Source organism: Sebastes umbrosus, chromosome 5, assembly GCF_015220745.1.
Source record: "Sebastes umbrosus isolate fSebUmb1 chromosome 5, fSebUmb1.pri, whole genome shotgun sequence".
Classification (NCBI taxonomy): domain Eukaryota; kingdom Metazoa; phylum Chordata; class Actinopteri; order Perciformes; family Sebastidae; genus Sebastes; species Sebastes umbrosus.
Window position 1 is genome coordinate 27,171,506 of NC_051273.1, and position 22,807 is coordinate 27,194,312.

Here is a 22,807-nt window from a genome sequence, read left to right on the forward strand (position 1 = left end):
AAAGTAAAACTTTAAAAGGCAAAATATTAACAATAACTAAGATGCATATAATCAACATTTTTTCAACCAAACGATTGAGTTAAACACCGAAAATTTGCACTGAATCTGTCTCACAAAATCTCAAGCAATTATAACAAAACCACACTTATAAGAAGTTTTGTGTGTATTTAGTCACTGGAAATCGTGCATTATTTCAGATTTTGGTACAGATTTTCTGACAAAAAAGCCTTTCAGAAGTAAGATAGATTTGTTGCTAGTTATATTAAAAGAAGCTTGAAAACACAAATCACAAATTAGACAAATCACAGCAATTTAGGGCATTAACATTAAAATTCTTTATCTAGAAATGAACATGCTTCTTGTTGAGCGGTTAGTTTCTACTTTTAAAAAAATCATAGAAGTTTTTTGCAAACAAATTTAGCCTATGCAAAGTCCTTAAGTACAGGGTTAAATACACCCTAATGTAACACTCTAAATACATAAAAGCTATCAAGTCAAGTCAATTTTATTTGTATAGCCCAAAATCACTTTTGAGTGTACTTTTTTGACATCATGTTAATGTTACAGACATATTACAGTAATAATGTCATTATAATCTAATAAAAATGCCAAACTGTAATTTATTCTTCAAATGTTATTTCTTTGTCCAACATGTGTTCATTACCGCTTCTTTAAAATCCTCCTTCCTGGTAATTATTTCTAGTTTACAGAAACAAAGACTAATTGAAAGGCATCTGAAACGGAATGGGGACGGCTGAAGGATGTTATTCAACGTTTTTTCCAGATAGCGTGACTGCAGACTACATAAGCACTCTGACTGTAAACTGAGGTCATCCTCTGCGTTCAAAGACCTGGGCCCTTCGCCAAGTAGTGGAGGATTCGGCAATACCTGTGGCCAACGGCGTTTGGGGCCATTAGTGCAGGGCGTGTCTGCATACTGTCCAATTTTCTGCTTTGTGTGAAATGACTAAGCATTCACATTAACCCAAATGAGATGACAGCTTTATGGCTGTTGAATGGAGAGTAAAACATTGATGCAACGTGGCCAATAGGCAGCCATCAGGTGTGACGGGAGCGACTCGGGTGCAATGGTTACGAGGAGACATTCCAAAGATCACCTTTTTTTTTTGTTTGAACTGAGCAAAGTATGAAGTTCTACAAAGAGTTACATTGCACAACAGTCCGATACTGAAACTGCATATGTATTTCGGTGAGGATTTGGTTCGAGATTACTCAAGTTTCCGCCAATCTCTTATAACACAATGCAGTAAATAGTTTATACGCGGCCATAGTTTGAGAGAACAATGGCAGCTAAGCTTTGGAGCAGTGTTGTTTCTTGTTTCTAGGTGTGAACATGCCTGCCTATCGACAATCACAACTGTTTAAACGAGATAAAGCGAGTCCATTACCAGCTCAGGTGTGTGACCATTCAGAATCGAGGCTTTCGAGTCAACATGTGTAACACCTGTACTGATAAGTAACTCAGAAGTTTACCTACTAAAATCTTCAGACAAAGACGGGGAGATGAATATGGCGTTCTTATCAGCATGTGAAATGACAGCCATTTTATCCCAGAGGCAGTTGATACAGCCTTTTCAATACAACCAGCATACTTGAAATAACCCTTTGGCCCTGACTAATTACTGCATCACAGTTTTATCATTGCTTTGTTCCTACTGCACATTTAAAAGCTATTTACATTCCTTCCTTTTTACCTGACGTGTAGGTACATAACAGTGCATGCTATAGATGGATAGACAGATTTCTCAAATGAGGATGTATCCCATCTAGGAATGATGTCTGCATATTTGTCTGTTCCCCCAAGACTGAAACAGTTTTAAGTAGCTGTCAGGCCCATCACTAATTACACCCCGCGTGTCATCTCATCAATCAACTGTTAGTTTCCTTTAACACTGCGAGCTCGTCTACGCCGAGGTGGACTTTTTTACCCGACGGTTGGTCGCGGTAAGCGGATGATTACTCATTTGTATACGATGCACCGCTATTCATGTCAGGCGTGCCATTATCAGCGCGACACATCTTCACCTGTACATTCAAATACACATGTAACAGCTCGTTTCGACCTGCAACAGCTATCACCTGCCGTTCAGACGACCACACGAGCCATACCGCCACGTGTGTTTATGTTTGGTGGCGTGAGGAGATGATTGTGTGGACTAAAAGATTTCTGAAATATGGAGAAATGGCAAAGAAAAACAGCTAAAGAGGAAGTGTGTGCAGTGAAAAAGAGGGATGGATTCTTTCAGAAGAGAAACCGAAAAAAGAAGTGCTCGTAGGGGCGCTCTGCTCGTTGCTGTGGGTTTGCATACATTGTATTGAGAGACAACAGAGTGTGCCCGTGCATGCTTGTACTGTATGAGCCACTGTATTGGAATGCTGGCCCCGGGCACTCAGCAGCTCACAGCTTTAACTTCTGTAAACAAACTAATAGCAGGAGACTGGAGGACCACACAGCCTCTCTGGTGAAACTGCAGCCTGTAGTCCCACACTACTACTACTACTGCTGCTGCTACTGCTGCAGCTGCTGCTGCTGGGGACACAGAGACTGATTTACATTACTGAAGGAGGCCTTGAGTGCTGGCTTTAAATATTATCTATACTTCCGTTCAATACTTCCAATTTAATGCCCATTATAAACACTAAAGGCAAAATCCGCTCACTGCTTTATGCTCCCGTACTAACTAATTTATGCATTCTTCTATGTTTCAATCATGGGTCTTTGTGAGACACAAAGTAAGACAAAGACTTTAAAGGCGAGCTGAAATGAAAAATGTATTTTTAACCCTTTTAGTGTAGATCACATCCCCGGTCATATTGTGCACCTATTTAACAATAAATTCCCCCAAAAATGACAAAATAACACTTTCTTTGCATTTTTATATCAAAATACAATTATTTTTTTTCTTCCCATAAAACTATATATGCCGCATGCTTACGTAAACTAGTACAAGCCAATTTCAACCAATAATATCATGACATCCACCCGTCAATCAATCTGCAACTTTAAGTGGCACTTGGAGCTATAGACGGCCACGTCAGAGCTAAGATCTTTCTTTTGTTAGCTTTCTAACACTATGGTATGTCGGTGTGTTTTTGTGTATTCGCCACCTCAAACGTCGTTCCTTTTCTGAATCTGGGACAGCTCCAGATTACGTGCAAGCCATTTTACTGCGAACTGCTTCGGCAACTGCATGTAGCATGCGATATGCTCCGTCTCTCTCTCCCTGATGGATACTGCTATCCCGTCTGTGTACACCGCTGGTGCCTCTCCTACTTTGAAAGTAAGCACCTTTTGGCAAACTTAAAAATAATGTACTTGGCCTACATACAGTATTCAATGGTTTTCTTGTTATAACGTTAGCATTAACTTTACATTATCCACCAGCCACTGACACAAGATGTATGCTGCCAAAATGCTCCATGTATTCCGTGTCCGTAATTCCTCCCAACGTTATGTCCCGCCTGCCTCTCCTGTTTCACTCGGAAATACGTAGATACTCTTAAGATGCCGTTTCAGATTGACTTTAAACAATTCCATTCCCACAGACTGGGTCTAAGAATGGATATACTCTGTGATAGTACGCCATTGCAAATTTGACTGCTCTAGCAGGTGCAAATGCATGACCTATTGAACTGAGCATTCTTATGTACCTGTAGAGGTGATAAAGTCCCCACAGGGTCAGTGCTTGTCAGGCATGGTTGTTGTGAGAAAGACTAAACACAAACCCTGCATGTATTTAGAGAGTTGAATACAGTCTTCCAAGATTGTGCCTCAGTCATTCCAGTGAAAGTGGCTCATAGGCCGCATATGCCAGAAAAGATTTTTAGGCCTCTTTGGCCCATAGAGCGCGAGCATCAGTGTGTTTCTCTGGGTGAGCTGGCTGCTTTCCTGCTGGCTCCCCGCACTGATGAACAGCACTAAAATAATTTACTGATATGGCTCCTAGAAACTTTTCAGTGTTTATTAGACCTAATGGCTCAAATTGTGAAATTACAGAGGCATGTTGGAGTGTCTGAGACGCCCAGAAAAATTGATTAATCGATTTATGGACGATTCTTTTGTAGGCTAATGATTTTATTTGGGGGGAAAAGTCTTCAGAGCCAGTTGGTGTCACATGACCTACAGCTCTGACTGAGACTTCTACGGCAAAATCACCTCAGGTCAGTCTTGTCTTGTTGTTTCACACTATGGCCTCTCTATTTACAATGTCAAGGTTGCAGCTCATGCTTGAGATGACACATTACAAAAACACAGCAAAGGATGAATTTGAGATAGGGTTGCTTGAAGCCACAAGTTCATTTTCAGAGGACATTGGAAAAAATCATTAGCCACAAGGAGGAGTGAAAACTGGTACACAAAAAACAGTGAATGTTAAAGTACATCCTTATTTTGAACCATCATCAGGTAAATCCCTTGGGTAAAAATTATTAAAAAGTATCAATGAAATAAGTTGAATATGTTTATGTTTATATGATTTTGGAGGGAGGCTTGAAGGGACGGGCTGTCAGTGTTGCCGACTTGGCAACTTTCTCGCTAGATTTAGTGACTTTTGGAGCTAGTCAGCAGCTAGTACCGCTAGCTGCTTTCATTGGAAAAGAGTTGGCAACACTGGACTCGTTTTTCGGGCTAAAACTATAGATGATCCTACCAGACAACAACAAACTAAAAAAGTTTCAGTTTTTATTACCATCATTTTTTAAATAAAAACTGTCATGTTGGAGCTGCTCCAATTCCACTCACCATGGACGAGACAAAGTACCATGCAGGTGTTTACATATGTGTCTACCTGTGGAGGGGGTATTTTGCAACAATAAGAATATAAAATAGTAGGAATGATCATGTTAAAACTTTAGTGTCAGGTATTTTAGATAAATGTGCAAATGAAAACGAAACGAAAATGAAAAAAAAGTCTGTTGAAAATGTTTTTAAAGAGATTGGTGACGGAACACAATGACACAGTGTCAATTTTCCTTTGTCATTAAAACATTTAATACTGATTTAAGTTATCTTATTTCTGTAAAATATCACTATGATTCTGTGTGTCTAAATCATTTTGGAGATCATCACGTCATTAAAGGGGCATATTGGTACATGCCTATCAACCACATTAAGATATTTATAGTAGGTTATTGTATGGCTGTTTTTCTTTTATGGCTTGTTTTATTATAGTATTTATAGTATTTCACAGACTGTTTGTGTTTGATGTTGCTCTTAAAGTCGGGCTGATCCCAGGTCAGCGAGCAGCCCACTGAGGTGTCAGCCTGTCTCAATCCTGCCTTTGTTTGGCGCCCTGATAACAATCCAACTGTCACCTCATAATGAGCTGGAACAGGTTGGATGGCATGTTAAACATCCAAGAAACCTCCCTGTGCACTCGTTCTCTGCACTGCAGTCACACGCGATGGGCAACCCTTGGGTGTGGAAAGATCACAACACGGCCATGCGTCACCGTGTGAGTGTGTGTGTTTGTGTAAACCAAATGACAGTTACGCAAATCTCGGGAATTCTCTGTCCCAGTTACTATAGGCTAACATAACGTATTTAATAGGGTGTGTGGAGCGGGGCCATTGTCTGCTGGCCGTAGACCCATGATGGATGTGCGTTGAGGAAACCATTAATCTTTAATAATACTCTGATTGTTGCGCTTATGAAATGTATTAACCAATGCAAATGACCTGCGTTCCATTTCCTGCTGCACAGTAGTGGGTTGTGTGGGAGCTGGAGGTAATTAAATATGGAGTTGGAGATTGATTTTGGAGTTTGCTACCTTTCCTGTCCCATCTTATGGACACTTACACAGTTCTCAGGGGTCTTGTTGGGCTCTTTCGTACGTTGCGAGTCATCTCAGGAGCAGAGACTGCAAGTAACTGAGTGCATTTTCTGAAGGGATGTACCTACCTTTTAGCACTGTTTTTATGCTACTTTGTCCTTCTATTCCACAACATTTCATATGGGAACTTTGTACTTTTTACTCCACTGCACTTATTTGTCAGCTATGTTAGTAATCAACCAGCCTGTTCTCATTCCCAGAGTTTAAATTACCAACTCTTTGTCACACCCATCGGCATGTCTTACCAACGCACACGGCACCCTTTAGCACCGGTATGAGAAGCACCGGGCTTTCAATTAACTACAATGTAAACCCATCCGTGTCGATATTAAACGCTCAGAGAAAGTGCCCCGGGAGTGTGAGGACGTAGTTTGAGGGGCAAAGGTAATGGATGGGTCCAACAAATACAGGGCTTTCATCCAGGAGACCGCTGTTCGTGTCCCGTGCATTACGTTTCACTTTCACGTTACAATCAGCTGTTCTTTCATGTCTGGCTGGCGAATGGAGTGCAAAAAATTGTCCAGATATACTATGAGCGATGTCATTCTCTATTACATAGAGCGAGTGATTCTGACTAACTGTCAGTTGCTGTCAGCGTCGATTTTGACGTTTTGAGTGGAAATAGGTTGGAGGTGGAGCAGGTGCACAAAACTTCTCATAAATAGAGCCAGGACGAGCGATTTTTCAAGCAATCGGCACGTCACCTCGCCTGTTCGCTGACGCACAGAGCAGGTTCGGAGCTTCATTGGGAGAAACTGAAACAATCTGATGTTCGCTCGCTCGTTCGTTCTCATAGCATCCAGTTAGGAAGAGGTATAAACCTGTTTTTGTTTAATTCGCAACATTGAGCAAGTTTTTACTGCGACTGAAAAGTGAGGCAGAGGGGTTTGACAAAGCTTCAGTATGTGACGAGGTGGGATGAGAACATGTTGCATCATCATCTCAATAGTATTGATTTTTATCACATTTTTTAAATTATAGTGACAAAGTTTACAATAAAATAAGCACAGACAAAACTTAAAAATATCTTAAGATAAAACAGAAAACACACACCATGCAACGAATGTATATGTATTATATATATATATATATATATATATATATATGAATGGGTGCCCTACTATATATATATATATATATATATATATATAGTAGGGCTGTCAATCTATTAAAATATTTAATCAAATTTAATCACGGTTGTCCATAGTTGATTGTGATTAATCCCAAATTAATCACACAATTTTTTCTTTGTTCAAAATGTACCTTAAAGGGAGATTTGTCAATTATTTAATACTCTTATCAACATGGGAGTGGGTAAATATGCTTTCTTTATGCAAATGTATGTATATATTTTATTATTGGAAATCAATTAGCAACACAAAACAATGACAAATATTGTCCAGAAACCCTCACAGGTACTGCATTTAGCATAAACAAATATGCTCAAAGCATGTCTTTGCAAAAGAAATAAATATTGACAGAGTTAATCTTTGCAGGTAAACTATTAATTTAAAATCAATACAGTGTTTTTGAGAATCGATACAAAATCACAAAACATAATATTGGGATACTCGATATTTCGATATTTTCTTACACCCCTAATGTTAATCTTCTTTTACTTGAATAAAGGACCTTAATACTCCTCACACTAAAGGATAACTGGCAGCTTGCATGCACAACATGACAAACACCTGTGAACAACAACCCATTGCTGTTAATTCCAGACTTGAGCCGAGCACTACTCCATTACAGAAGAACCTGTTTCTCAGTTCATTGAATGAGGTGCTTTCCTGGCTGCGGAGAACTTGTCAGGGAAGATTAGTTTAGAGAGCCAGAGAGATCCCCGGCTGTTGGAACTTGTCTCATTATGCAAGCCGGTGATTCCAGTATGCTAAGAAACAAGACGGCTGAAGGGAAAGAAGGTCATTCGTCAGTCGTTTGTGTTGTTGTCGTCTTGTTTCTCCTCAGGGCACATTAGCATTTGGGTGTGAGACGTCAACCTGCCCATCAATCAAGGCTGAGCACTGTATTAGCAACCCGGTAAACAGCTCAAGACAATAAATCTTATTTGCTTTTGTTTGTCATAATTGGATTGTTTATGCTAACGTTAGTCATGCGTTATGATGGAGGCTATTTAAAAACTGAATTCTTTGTGTGCATGTTTCCATTCTGCATGTGAGTCATCATTACCTGGCCGATTAGTATGGTTATATAACCAGGTAAAATAACACCTGTTATAGTATTTACAAAGGTATCTAAGGAGTGCAGCCTCTTCTCCAAGGCTCTGTCGCACAGTTTACTGAAGTGAAGATGTGTTCCCACCATAGACAGTTTATATAGATGGTCGACGCGTCTCCGCTTCCTCCCACTGTACAAAAGTGAAGCTAAAATATCCCGGATACGGGAGCTGCCATCTTGACATTCTGACGTCATTTGGAGCCAAAGGCCCAATCCCAGTGTCCGCACTCACAGACTCACAGATTCACAGGCTTTGAGGCGCGTTCCCGCAAAGTCTGTGAGGGTTTAGAGCCGTCCCACTGTCAAATCATCAAGTCCTTGAGGGCTCTCCCACAGACATTTTGAGCCCTTTATGAACACTTTCAGTAAGTCCACATTTCTGCAGACTTTGCCTGAGGGAATTACCCACAATTCATAGTGTTGTGACGTTAAACACACGAGAAGCTTGGAGGCGTAAAAAAACAAACAGTAACCAAGGAGGACGGAACATCAGCCAGGGGTGTTTAAATTTACACAGAAACATTAACATTAGGACACAACAACTAACTATAATATCTCTATCACTAAATTTATGATCAAATTGACACACGTTCTATTACACAGACTTGTGACAGTTATGGAAAGTTACATCTCCTCTCACATACAATTCCCGAGCCTCCGGCTGCACCACTACTTCACTCAGAGCAGCTGTCAATCACAGCTGTCAATCATGACATCTCAACTCCTTTTTATAGCATCAAATAACTAATTAAAACCAAATCAGAAATCATCAGAAAAATGAACAGCTGAACACACATCAGTGTGGTAAGATCTACCTAAATTGACAAAAAAACATCTTTGGTAAGAATTTATTTGAGTTGTACTATGACTTTTTAGTTTGGCCCATGTCTCATAACCCTAACCCTAAAATGAAGGGGGCGGGATTTATGACCTATACTGCAGCCAGCCACCCAAAGGCGAGCAAGATGCTTTGGCTTCACTTTTGGGGAGCTGTCATGTCGTCCATCTTCATATACAGTCTGTGGTGCCCACCCACAGGGTGAAAGTGTTCAGGCTGAATGGGTGCCAGCTCAACTCCCCGAATGTCACACCACTGAAGATTATCTCTCAAGATTTGGTTGCAGCTCCATTTTATTTCACAGACATCATCTGCATCCTCCCACTTCTCTAATAGACCCATGCTTGCATGCGCACTTCCCATACTGTCCTAATATGTTACTGTAGGTCTCTTTCCTGTTTATGATGAATTGACCTCAACGGTCCAAACTCTTTTTCCAAATTACTGTTTTCCTGGTTTCCTCATTTACAAACTCCACTCTGACAAGAATAAATAAATGAAAAACATACAGGACATTTACATTATACTGGTCCAACGTCAAACACAGGAAAGTGGCCCTCTATTAATCCTCTTTGTTCCTGAACTCTATTGTATTTGAACTAATCGGTCCATCCTGTCATTTATGTTCCATATCTTGTCTGTTCTTTCCAGTGTGAAGAAACACTTTGAAGTATTTCGGCTTCAGAGCGGAAAGGTGACGACAAAGAGAGAACGCAAAAAGAGAAATGACGACGTGTGGAAGGAAGATGAGGTACGAGCTGGACAGTTTGTCAAAGCTTGGTTCTTATTTTCATAGTTTTGGCCACCATTTCTATTCATATTCATTATGATAACATTTTAGTCACCAAGTTAAAGGTACCCTGTGGAGTGTTTGACCACTAGTAGCACTATGGAGCAATGTTTTTATGAGTTTGTATTGAAATTAATAATTTTTTGTAAGATATCATACGAGCCGTTGTATGAGGATACGTTGAGCAAAGACAGTGAAGGAGACTACTGCAAGCTAGTAAACATGGATGTAAACAATGCATGATTTAAAGGTGCTATTGATAACATTCAACCACGAGATGTCGCATTCTCCCTCTACTGTTCCATTTCATTCACTTTAATTGCCAGGCACTTACCATCCATCTCAGCCATTTATCCATTTTTTATGGTGTGTTATCCCCACTTACTGACGACCCAGAGATACCACGTGATACTAACGTCATTTCAAGCCTTGTTGGAAGGGGGAACCAAACGTCCGATATCTTCCACAGAGATAATCAAATTAATTTTGGACCCACCAACATTTTTAAAATGATTAATTCACAATGAAAATAAAAGCCATACTTTTATGCGGCACCTCTCTAAAGGCTCTGTGGATGTATTTTTTCAAAAAATATTCAGCTACATAAAAATGTTATCAATAACGAAAAAATAGAAATACAAATTGGCTTTGCAAATATTCATGAGGAAGGAAATGCTTTCAACACATTTGTTAAACCTCAAGAATGAACACAATGTGTTTTGGTGAGTAACACTGTTGCACACAATGGAAACACAAGTTTTGTTTGTTTACAAGAAAACTTCACAGAGCATCTTTAATTTAGACGGCGCTACAACAAAGTCATATACTCAGACAGGTTGTGTAAACCGCTTTATTTGTGGGTGAAACAGAAAGTGATGGCACACAAAAGACAAGTATTATTTTATTTCGTCATCCACCTCAGTTATTATCCAACAATTTCTCTTGGATTTGTTGGCAGGCTTTCCTATCATCCAATGATCATCTTAGCCTAAGGATGTTTAAACCACTTCACCAGTCTCTTCTGTCATTGCAGTCTATGCTGCAGCTTCGCACCTCCACAACCCGATATCGCACCACCAGAGGATAGCGCTTCAGTATCATGTTTTGCCTGTACCAAGTGCAGTACCAACAGGGGTCAACAAAACCACTTAGTTAGGTTTAAATAAAATGTCTTAGTTGGCCTTAAAATAAGTAGGTAAACCAAGTACAATATGTACGGAGACAACATTTATTCTACGTCACCAGCTCTGAGCATACCATATTCACGCGAATACATTTACATTGCAGTCAGTACAGATTACGTGGTGTTCAAATAACACGCCTTAAACAAGAACGGTGTTCTTATTACACGCTTTTTCCCTGCGCATTATCGTGTCATTCAGACACCTTTTTGTATGACCAGGCTGACCTCCACCACCCCGCCAATGCCAGTGTCAAGGCACCCTCTATGGCTCCACAGGGGGATCTCTGATTGGCTGCTGTTTATAGGGCTCTATTTTAATGAAAGTGCTGTATTGGGGACATTGCTAACGTCTTTTATTAAATAAAGCTGCTGCATTTTTAGCTTTGCGTGTGCTGTCTCTGCTGATTGAACTACAGTACGGTAAATACGGTAGCTCATAGTTGAAATTGAGTCGTTAAATGGTGATTGACAGTTTGGGTACTAATTCTGTTTTCGTTTCCAAATAATTTCAGCTGAACTCTGCGTTTGTCTCCAACTAGTTTGATTATGTAACTGTTTCTTGGCAGATTGGTCTTTGTTGCACTGACTTCCCCCGTGTTCCCTGATCTCAGAATTGTCTTTGGTGAGTACAATGTTACTGTAACACATACAAATTATGCTCATAACTAGACCTAATTTGTAATAAACTGCAATCATCCATTCATCAACCAGTTTTCCGGTAAAAGATAATAGTCCCGCTGCCTGACTGGAAGCTGCTGCAATGAACATACAGTGTTTAAGACACATTAGTGACACTGTGAGTCAAGTCTAAACACCGTAATCCCATTAAGTCATTATTTTCTGATCACACGCACAGTGATTGGCATGAACTCGGATGCTTTTTCTGCACCAGATGCACACACACGCAAACAGCGGATTGCTCCAGGCTTCATGTCTGCTGTCTGACAGGTCGTGGGAGGATCAAAGTTCAGATTTTGAATGCACTGTAAAGGAAAAGAACAGAAGAGAGGGAGTCAGGGAAGAATAGATAGAGAGACAAAGCATTGATAAAGCCCATCAGGATTTATATTAGCAGGATAAACTGGGGGGTGGGTGAGTTACAGAAAGGCGTGGGCGAGGTCGGTCCCAAGTTAGGCAGAGGAGACTGATGAAAATGAAAGATTATCGGTGTAATAGAGGAAACGGTTTGGGCTGCATCGAGCCATATCTGTCAGGTAGAAAACTGAGGTCCCTCCCCCCTCTTCCCCGCTCGCCTCCCCTTCCTCCCTCCTTGGCGAGGGAAGCAGGATGTCTTTCATCCAGTTCAGCTGAGGGATCAAAGCTAAAAGGCTACTCGGCTGAAACTGACCTCAATTTGCACCGCTGCGCACTCCGCACCTCTCCAACATACACAATCCTATCGTTCTCCTCACATCCCCTCCGCCGCCTCCCACATGCTATTTCCCTTCCTGTATGCCATACTACCTCATCCACTTAACACGGGAAATCTCTCGCCGCCTCCAGCCCATTAATAGTGCAATTTATAGCCTCCATGACATATTAACTTTAATCTGCACTATTTATACAATATATCACATATTAATCAGATTTACAGATGATCAGATATGTCCGAGGCGAACATATAACTTGTGTTTGTGTTGGTTAAATAACCTGCTCACAATAGCATTACCCTGCTCTGTACTTCAAAGAGCAGCCTGTGTTTAGCTTCCTCTCTGTGTCTTCTTTCTCACTGTTTTCACTACAAACAGCCTCTCTGCTTCAACTCCCCGCGCACACACACACACACACACACACACACACACACACACACACACACACAGTATTTGTGTACACATATACACATACTCTGAACCGTATACATTTATGCCCTCAAACAAAACATTTTTTGTTTTTTTTTGCTGATTTAAAGGCATGTGATTGGTTGATCACACCTGTAGTTTTTGTTTGATGTACTGTGCAAATATTCAGCTCTTCATACACACCTTTTTAAAATGTGCACGGATTCTAAAGCCAAATTATAGGCACCTACCTACTTCATGCACCTGTCTGGTTACGTGACCAGCTCCTATTATATGGTATATCTTTTACATTACATCACATGTAACACAATCTATTAATGCATAGAATGGAAGAAACAACGTTTTTATATTGTTGTTTTGTATTTATTTTACTTTTACTTTTATACTATTCTCATTATAGTACCATTTATTGTGTTATTGAAATTTATTTTCCTCTCCAGAGGGAGGCACTTTGTGCTCCCTGCTTGAAAAATGCTTTATACTGTAAATAACATTATTGTTTTTATTTATTTATAATAATATTAATAATAATATTAACATTAATAATAATAATGATAATAATAATAATAATAATAATAATAATAATAATAATTGTATTACTGTAAGGGCTGAATAATAAGGCTCAAGGTTTTTGGCAACAAAAAATGTCTAAATAGTGAGAGCTGTATATCTGGTCACATTTCTAGTCTTGCTTATTTGTTCTTTCATCAGATAGTTCCTCATTTAAATCAAAATGTTGCCAATTTTAGACAGTTTTATTTAGCAAAAGTCTTGCTTGCATTTTGACAACTTTTATCATTTCAAAACATTGGCTTCTTTGTTAAATAAAAGAAGAGGTTTTGTAGAAAAACATTTATAAAACATTAAAAAACATAAATAAACATTATATATACATATATACATGTATATTTTCTCAGTGTATAGTATCAATAAAAGAAATGTTTTGGTATTGTGCCAAACTGAGAAATTGTAGTGGCACTTATATCAAAACATTTCAAACAATACCGACAACAAAACTAAATGGTGATTATTGTGGATGTTTCAGGTGCTGTTGTTCCCTGCATTATGCTGTAAGGTGTACTACATACTGTGTCACCCCCTGTAAGTTAACCCTGCAATCACCAATCTCTCATTCACTTTTTATCATCATCTTTAAACCTTTGAACAAAACTTTCTGTTTGTCTTCTTCTTTCTACTGTTCATCTTTAGCTCTCCTCCTCCGCAAACAAGAGCTCTGAGGAGGAGGCCAAGTTCATAAATGACATTCTTGGGCGCCCCCTTCTGGACTGTAGCTACAATGGGTTTTGTTTCTGAAATGATTTAGACTGCTCAAAAAGAGGGAAAATCCTGAGGACACAGTGAGGTCCACCATGGCCTGAATCCTTACAGTCATTTATTTAACAAAGGAAATGAAGATGTATTATTAAATCATTTGCGAGCCAATATGATGCACATTAAGTCCAGTTAATATTCACTGAGGCCGATCGAGTTCCTCCTGAATGTGTTAAATCCTTACAGGCTGATCCGTGGGATAGAAAACCCATGTGTGGCATTAGAGGGCTCATTCAAGTTAAGACCCTCTCTTCCTTTCACACAGTGGAAAATAAGATATCATTTAAGTTTTTGTCATGTGGTATTTTGGATGCGTCTTTAATAGGTCGTCTATTTTGGACTGTATGGTTTACTTTAAGTTTCTCATCACTTCTTAGCGCTTTATAACATTTTATTAAAAATTCATCATAGACTACATGTCTTTCTCCCTTTGTCATCATTCAATTTGCATTTAAGTCAAATAAAAATGAGATTCTTATCAGGGAAATTTGTTTATTATCTTTGCAGATAGGTTTTCCTATTAAAAAACATAACGGTAACCTTATAAAATCATTTAAGAAAGACAATAAAAACACAATCGTTGTGGTGTGAAATTAAAGTCACTCATCTTTGCAATAAATTAAGTTTTTATTTAGTATAATGAGCTATCATTTTATGGTTAATTTAAATTAGGTGCTGTAGTTACCGTGGGAATGTCTCAAAAGAATATATAATATTACTATGAAATGAAAAATTAAAATATGGCAGCATCGTCTGACCAATGACGATAGAAAACAGAGCCTGCTGAGCGTATAACATCAGCCGAGTGAGTGTATGATATTATTATGCTCCCTTCCTGATTGCGATTGGCTCGGACCCATGCATCCAGCACACAAATAACCTCCAGCTGTAACCAAGTCCACCTGTTTATAAACACAAACAGTTATGAACACACTCCGACCTGTCACATCTCATCAAAGACGGAGCACACACTGCAGCATGCATCGATGGCTTCAGCTGGCCCCCGTGGATGAAAGCTGTTTCCTCTCAACGTTATGTTACTCAATCGAGGAGGGATGTAACAGTAAAATATGAGGCTGAACTCCACAACAACCTTTTGGAAGACAATATGTGTCAGAGGAAGTCATTCTGGCTCCACGTCTTCAGCACTCTTGTGGATTTTTCATTTTACTTTCTAGACGTTTTCCCAGAACGTGTTCCTCCAGAGTTCTCAGGGCTGATCCTGTCTGCGCCTCCTGAGACACAGTAGCCTGTTGTCTGGCCTGGGGGGGCCGAAGGAGTGCTGTTATGAGAAGGACAAGGAACATGTTATGTTAACCTGGGTGGTAAAAGCCTGAACATATTTAGGAAAATGCCCCTTTATACCCTCTCACACCCACTCTTTTTCTTTGGATTCTTACATTCAGCTGCAGGAATTCTCCGATCTTCCCTGCGTCTTAATACTTAAAGGGTCAGTTCACCCAAATTACACACACCCAAAATAAAAAAAACAAAATGCATATTTCTTCTTGTGCTATTTGAACATCTAAAGGTCTTATTGATAACATTTTTATTTAGATGAATATCCACATAAAAAATACATACATTACATAAAAAATTATTATGACTGTGAATTAATAATTTAAAATATTTTGCCGGGTCCAAATTGAATGTTTTGTTTATCTCTGTGGAAGATATCTGCCGTTTGGTTCCCACTTCTAACAAGATTTGTGAGCCAAAAGTAAAACAACATTGGTATATCACGTGGTATCTCTGGGTCGTCAGTCAGTGTGGAAAAAATTGATAAATGGCTGAGTTTGAAGGTAAGTGCCTGGCAATGACTTGTTGTGAAGTAAATGCAATGGAATGGGGGAGGGAGAATGCAACATCTAGTGGCTGAATGTTATCAATGTTATCAATAGCACCTTTAAATAGATTTGGTTTAATTTGGTGAATGGAATTTTTATTGTTGTGCAATACATATACAATACAAAACATTGAAGAATGATAGTTAAAAAAAAATCAACCGAAAAGCATCTTTCCAAAAACAACATCTCTGTTATTTATTTGGACAATCCACTGCCGAGACATAACAAGGATTTTAGAACTACTGAGGTCATAATACTGAGTCCAAATTCCCCCAATTGCAACCCTAAACACATTTTTCATTAGTCATCAAAAACGTAATCAATAACTTGAGTCAGAATCACCTTTATTGGCCAAGTATGTGTACACATACAAGTAATTTGACTTTTTGCATTGCTCTCAATATACACAGTAATAGAAATAGCAGCTAAGAACAACGACAACAAAGCTGGACGATAAAGTTGAGAAATAAAAAGGACTTATGTACACATATATATATATAAATATATATAAATAAATATAAAAAGAACCAAATCACCAACTATAAAAATAAAACATATATAAGTATTCTGTAAGTTGTAAACAATACAAATAGCCTAGTGCAAAGAAATATATCCTGAATGGATGTGTATATATATATATATATATATATACAGTGTGTAAGATTTAGATTGACAGTGACAGATTGGTGCATTAAAAACTATAAAATTATAATCTTTAATGGGAGCATGTAGTGGTTTGGTTGCAGATTGCAACCAACTGAGTACCCTCCGCTCACTCCTCCCTTTCCAAGACTGCGGTAACTTGAGCCGCATAGTGCAAAGCAGTGGTAGCACCGTTCGCCTTGCTCAGAGGCCATCCTCACCATAATAACACTACTTTAGGAGCAACGGAAGTCAGACGGCAGCTGGCGGTACCACGGTTTTGCACTCTGCGGTTCACGTTACCGCAGTTTCACAAGCATGTCGGAGAACTACGGTGGCCTTCGGGTAACATAAAAACGTAAAAGGCTCTCTCTAGAGCCAGTGTTTTTTTTTTTTCCGTTCTGGGCTACTGTGGAAACATGGCGATGCAACATGGGGGGCTTCGTGAAGAGGACCTGCTCCCTGCGTAGATATGAAGGTCTTATTCTAAGCTAACGAAAATACAATGATTCTTAGTTTCAGGTGATTATACACTAATGAAAAGATATTATATTACATTTCTGCTAACAGATCCCCAGAAATGTTACACACTGTTCCTTTAAGGTCATGGTAGAGATATCATCAGAGGTAACCTTGTTGTAAAATCATTCCTGTACTCCCACCTTCATCTTTCCATCCATTTATTGGTTGTGTTATTCAGCCACTGTGTCAAGCAATGTGTCAGCACTCAGACTGAAAGGCTCTCTGTTCCCCTTGACTTTCCCTCTTCCATTGTGTTCATCTGGATACTTTTCCAAGCTAAGCCTGGCACAGGCCTGAATTTCCGGAGCCCAAAATGCTAGCCCAGGGATCTGGACTCCTCCGGGAGAGGGAAGCAGCGGGAGATGGAGCGCCAATCGAAAGCAAAACAAACCTAAATATCATGGGTTTATTTAAAATCTCCCCGTCTTATATTAACAGCAGGGCTACAGGCTAGTGATTAGCCACACATGGGTCAGGGGTTGCTAAGCCTCACTTAATTTTCCTTGGAATCCATATTTTATGAGATTCCAAATGCAGTCAGGGATCGGATTCATTCTTAGTCAATAATAACATATTATTGTTCATTTAACAGTAACAGAGACCGGTTAAAGAGCAGCTATGGGATATGAGAGAACATAGATGTGCATGGCCCAGTTTTTCTTGATAAATTGCAGCTTTGTGATGGCACATATGTAGATATTGCGCTGATGTGCTTCACAAAGAGACGAGACCTGCCCAGGTTATTGTAATGTCAACACTGAGCATATGATCTCACCGCAGCGATCTTTGACATTGAGGGATTCATACTTGTTTGATGTCTTACAGTTGAAAATGCCCTGCGCAGGAAGGAAGTGCTCACCCACTGGTCGCCTGTTCCATCTTCAGGAGCTCTATGGGAGGGAGGGAGGATTTCAGTGCAATATTTACAGTGACCTTTTCCTCTCACTGGCCAGGGGCCCATGGGAAAAAACTGGAGTGGACAAACAATGAACAATGGGGTTCAGGGATGAGCAATGGTGCCAGCGCAGCGTGTGCCATTACGGGATGTGGGTTGCAGAGGATTTGGGGGGTCACAGCAAGGATCAAGGCACCAGCGGTGTCCCTCAGGAGCACACCTGGAACACCTGCTCAGAAAGCTATTTAAAAACACAACATACAATCACGTGCTCCTTGCTAAATGAGAATATTATTAGCAGTAGGTATAGTTATTTAAAGGAAAAGTTTGACATTTTGTGAAACACTTATATGCTTTCTTGCCAAGATACCACTCTCATAACTGTCCATTACAGCCATCAGCCGGTAAGCGTAGTTGAGCATTAAGACTGATACTGGCTTATAGCCAAGAACTTGTGCAGCACATAACCTCAAGTATATAACCACACAGCCTGTTATCAGGTCATTAAATAGGCATTATCAGTCGCTAAAAGCACCATAGATGTGTCAATAGGGGCCTTCTACACCTAATATTATGTTTTATCATCTATTTACATGGTAGATCACTAAAAGAAAGTATAAAAGAACATGACAGTGATCTCTAGCGACTGTGGTAATTATGACAGGAGCAGAAGCGGAGTATAGTAGTATAGACGGCATGAAACTTTGGGGTGACAGATGGGACACGAAACACAGGGTATTCACCCAGGAGGCCAGGTTTTGCATCCCTTGTGAAACCAACAATGCGTAGTTGTCTTTGTGTTCATAAGCGGTGCAGCTGTTTGCTTTGGAGGTAGAGCGGGTCATCCACCAATTGGAAGAACAGCGGTTCCCCGACCCCCGACTTCTCCAGTCCACATGTCAAAGTGTTGTTGGGCAAGATGCTTAACCCCAAATTGCTCCCAAAGGCTGTGCCATCGGTGTGTGAATGAGTATTTAGATTAGTTCCTGATGAGCCTTTACCATCAGTGCATGAATGTATGTGTGAATGCTGACATGTAGTGTTAAGCGCTTTGAGTGGTCGGAAGACTAGGAAGGCGCTATATAAATGCAAGTTTATTTACCATAAGTGTTTTCACTTTTCAATAGTTATTTTATGCTAAAACACTTGTCCTTAACTTAACTAAATGGTTTTGTCAAATGTAAACCTCAAGAAGTTGTTATCTTGTTGCCTTAACCTAAAGAAGTTGTAGTCTTGTTGCCTAAACCTAAAGAAGCCTTTTTTTGTTTTCAAAATATAATGTTTCATCCAGTTTTACGTGTTATAACATGTTACTTTTAAGTTTCGCGTTCACTTTTACAATGTAGTACTGTAGGCTTAATAGGCCCCTACTGACCCACATCTATGAGGCTTGTAATGATTGATAATGCCTATTTAATGACCTCTGATAACCGTTGAATCGGATGCACCACAACTTGCCGTTTTTACACTTCGGTTTTTGTTTGGATTAAACATATAAAGTAGATATAAATATAATAATAGATATAATGTGTTAATGTGGTGGATTTTGTTACCTTTGGACAGAGCAAGGCTAGCTGTTTCCCCCTGTTTCCAGTCTTTATGCTCAGCTAAGCTAACCGTCTTCCGGCTCCACCTTCATATTTAATGAACAGATGAGAATTGTCTCATCTCGGTGAGAAAGCAAATGAGTGTATTTCTCAAATATTAAACTATTCCTTTAACTAAAAACAAGGCTCTGCATAAGTGGTTCTTGTTCTTCTGTACTGTAAAATGTTAAATTGATTGATTCACCAGTTGGTATGTGGGATATGGGACTGATGTTCTCCTTCAATGGCAAAGGCTGTACCACTGAGACCAAGATCAAAATCTTCCAGCGTCATTGCTGGAAGTTAATGTTTGTGTAGACAAACAGCCCCTGTGTTGCATCAGCATCTGTGCAAACTCCCAAGTCACAGTTTGATCCCTCAATTATCAGATTACCCCGTCTAATTGGACAACAAGGTTTCCCTGGGGATTGGGCCTTGCCTTATCACAGAAATTCTTTCTGCCCTGCACAATTTGGTGAGATAAATGTAATGGTATCAGTGTTCTAGTGTGTGCCTGGGTGGTCTCTGTTGCATTTCTAATGATGCTGCGCTTTTCCCAGAACAAGTGGAAATACCTCAGTGATGCACCGTGAAAAGAGAGACGAGGAAAGAAGCAAAGCTCCCACTGGGCCTCAGAATTCTCACACAAAGGACATCCAACACTTCAGAGGAGCATGCAGGCTAGTAACGCTGTTTCTGCTGCATTTAATCTCACATCCACTCTGAGCACAAACCAGATGACCCATAGATCAAACTGCTCATCAATATCCTCATTACTTCTTAAAAGGGTCCCTCAGGACAGAGTTGCATAACCAACAACCCACCAAGCAAGTCGGTATGATGTCAAAGGCAAATTAAAAAAGAGAAATTGGAGAAATTCAGCAAGATCATGGATGAGTCTATTCAGGTAGTATTATGTAAACAGGTAGTATTATGTAACGGTAGGATGTCTGCAAGGCTGCAGTGGCAGAAGTATTTAGATCCTTTATGTAAGCAAAAGTAACAATACAATGTAAAAACACATAGTCTTAAGTAAAAGTCCAGCGTTTCACCTACTGTAAGTAAAACATACATTAGTATTATCAGCAAAATGCACTTGCAAAATGTATCAAAAGTGAAAGTACTCATATGCAGAATGGCCCCTTTCGGCGTGTCCTATTATAATATATATTATACTATTGGTTTATTATTATTGATGCATTAACATGTAAGCGGCATTTTAATGTTGTTGCTGTTTGAGGTAGAAATAATTTTAACAGATTTATACACTGTTGGGTAGTTTTATCTATGACAATGTATCAACTACAACTGTCAGAAAAATGTAGTTGAGTAAAAAGCACACTATTTACCACTGAAATGTAGTGGAGTAAAAGTATAAAGCAACATAAAAATGGAAATATTCAAGTACTGTACAAGTATCCAGCACATAACAAACAAAGCTGTGCTTAACTACATTAGTTGAGTAAATTAACTTAATTACTTTCCAGCACTGCTGGGCTGTTTACTGCACAGACTAAAATGTAGAGAATGTGGAAAAAAAAGTAGCACATGCAATGTTTAAGTTACTTTTTCTTAAATAAATACTGGTATCGAGGTCAAGGAAAACTTTATTATCCCCTAGGGGCAATTTGTTGTACAGTCAGAAGTACCACACAGTCATCAAACAAATACAATAAACACTATAAATAGCCTATTAAAGGCAATAAATACAAAAGCTTACAACATACAACATTACAGGGCATTGTTTAGGAAACCAATGGCAGTCGGAACAAAAGAATTTCTGAGCCTATTGGTCCTAAGTTTAGGCAAACTGTATCTGCGGCTAGAGGGGAGCAACCTGAACTCAATGGACAGGGGATGGCTAAGATCAGCTAGGACTGACTGAACCTTCTGCAAGGTCCTACTTTGGAATAGAGGAGTCAAGTCGTTCAGGGTGGTGCCTGCACACTTTGACTATACCCTGCAACCTGTTCCTGTTTTTGAGGGTAAGCAACCCATACCAGCTGATAAAAGAGAACGTCAAGACAGACTCGATAAAACAAGAATAAAACATTTTAATAAAAGTGTTGTCCACCTTAAAACTACAAAGTTTACAGTAAAAATACATCCACTGATGAGCTTTTTTACATACAGTGTCCACCTGACTCTCAAAGGTTAGCCTGTCATCCAGTACCATGCCAAAGTAATTGTACTGCTGCACCACCTCAACAGCCTGATCATTGAGCCTTACAGGAGAGATACCGTAGGATTCTTCCAGAAATCTACTATCATCTCTTTTGTTTTGGACACATTTATAAACTGAAAAAACAAAGTTCGGAAACTTGTGTTTGGTGGATTATTTCTCTGTTGTTCCAATGCTAATTGGCATTGTATTTTACATCGTTGGAAAGCCTGTTTATTAACCTTCGCAATGATGTCTAACTTGTAAGGATCATGCATTTGTGTGATGAGCAGCACAGTTGATTATGTGGGTAGCGCCCAAGAAAAATTTGCCAAAATGCTCCGTCAATGGTAAACAGTGTATTCTCCTGTTGGTATTGACTCTTGTTTGAGTTGTTTGGTGGATTGGATGATTGAACTCTCTATCAGTAACAAGGAACCAACAAGACATATTGGCAATTTTACACTTTATTCATTTAATACAACATGTCAGGAGCCTCAGTAGCGGGTGGAAGATCCATACGCAGCCACAACAGCCTGGCACCTCCTCCTCACGCTGGTCACCAACCTAATCACACGTTGCTGTGGGATGGCGTTCCATTCCTCAACCAGGATTCGTTGTAGGTCAGCCAGCGTGGTTGTGTTGGTCACTCTAACACGTACAGCACGCCCAAGCTGATCCCACAAGTGTTGAATTGGGTTGAGGTCTGGACTCTTGGCAGGCCGTTCCATTCTCTCTACTCCCACAGGAGGTAGTCTGTGATAACCCTGGCTCTGGTGGCGAGCGTTGTCATCTTGGAGGATGAAGTAAGGTACCAGATTGTGGAGATATGGGATCGCCACTGGCTGCAGAATCTCATCCCGATATCTCACTGCATTGAGATGGCCTTCAATGATGACAAGCCTTGTTTTGCCTGTGAGGGAGATGCCGCCCCACACCATGACACTGCCCCCACCAAAAGCTCTTACTCCATCGGTGCAACAATCAGCATAGCGTTCTCCGCGTCGTCTCCACACTTTGACCCTGCCATCCAACTTTGGCAGACAGAACCTGGACTCATCACTGAACATGACATTCCCCCACATGTTCAGGTTCCATTGTCTGTGTTGTCGACACCAGCGC

At 39.8% G+C, this 22,807-nt stretch overlaps 1 protein-coding gene across 2 annotated transcripts in view; it reads left to right on the plus strand.

Annotated features, from left to right (window-relative positions):
- exoc2 (exocyst complex component 2) overlaps positions 1-22,807 on the plus strand; it is a 150,351-nt gene that overhangs the window by 70,817 nt on the left and 56,727 nt on the right. Inside the window, exons 3-5 of one of the 2 annotated variants that reach the window (XM_037769780.1) lie at positions 9,580-9,679; positions 11,468-11,523; positions 20,085-20,204. The gene's annotated coding sequence lies outside the window, so the exon portion shown is untranslated. The remainder of the gene's footprint in view (positions 1-9,579; positions 9,680-11,467; positions 11,524-20,084; positions 20,205-22,807) is intronic. The other variant, XM_037769781.1, reaches the window with a different exon arrangement.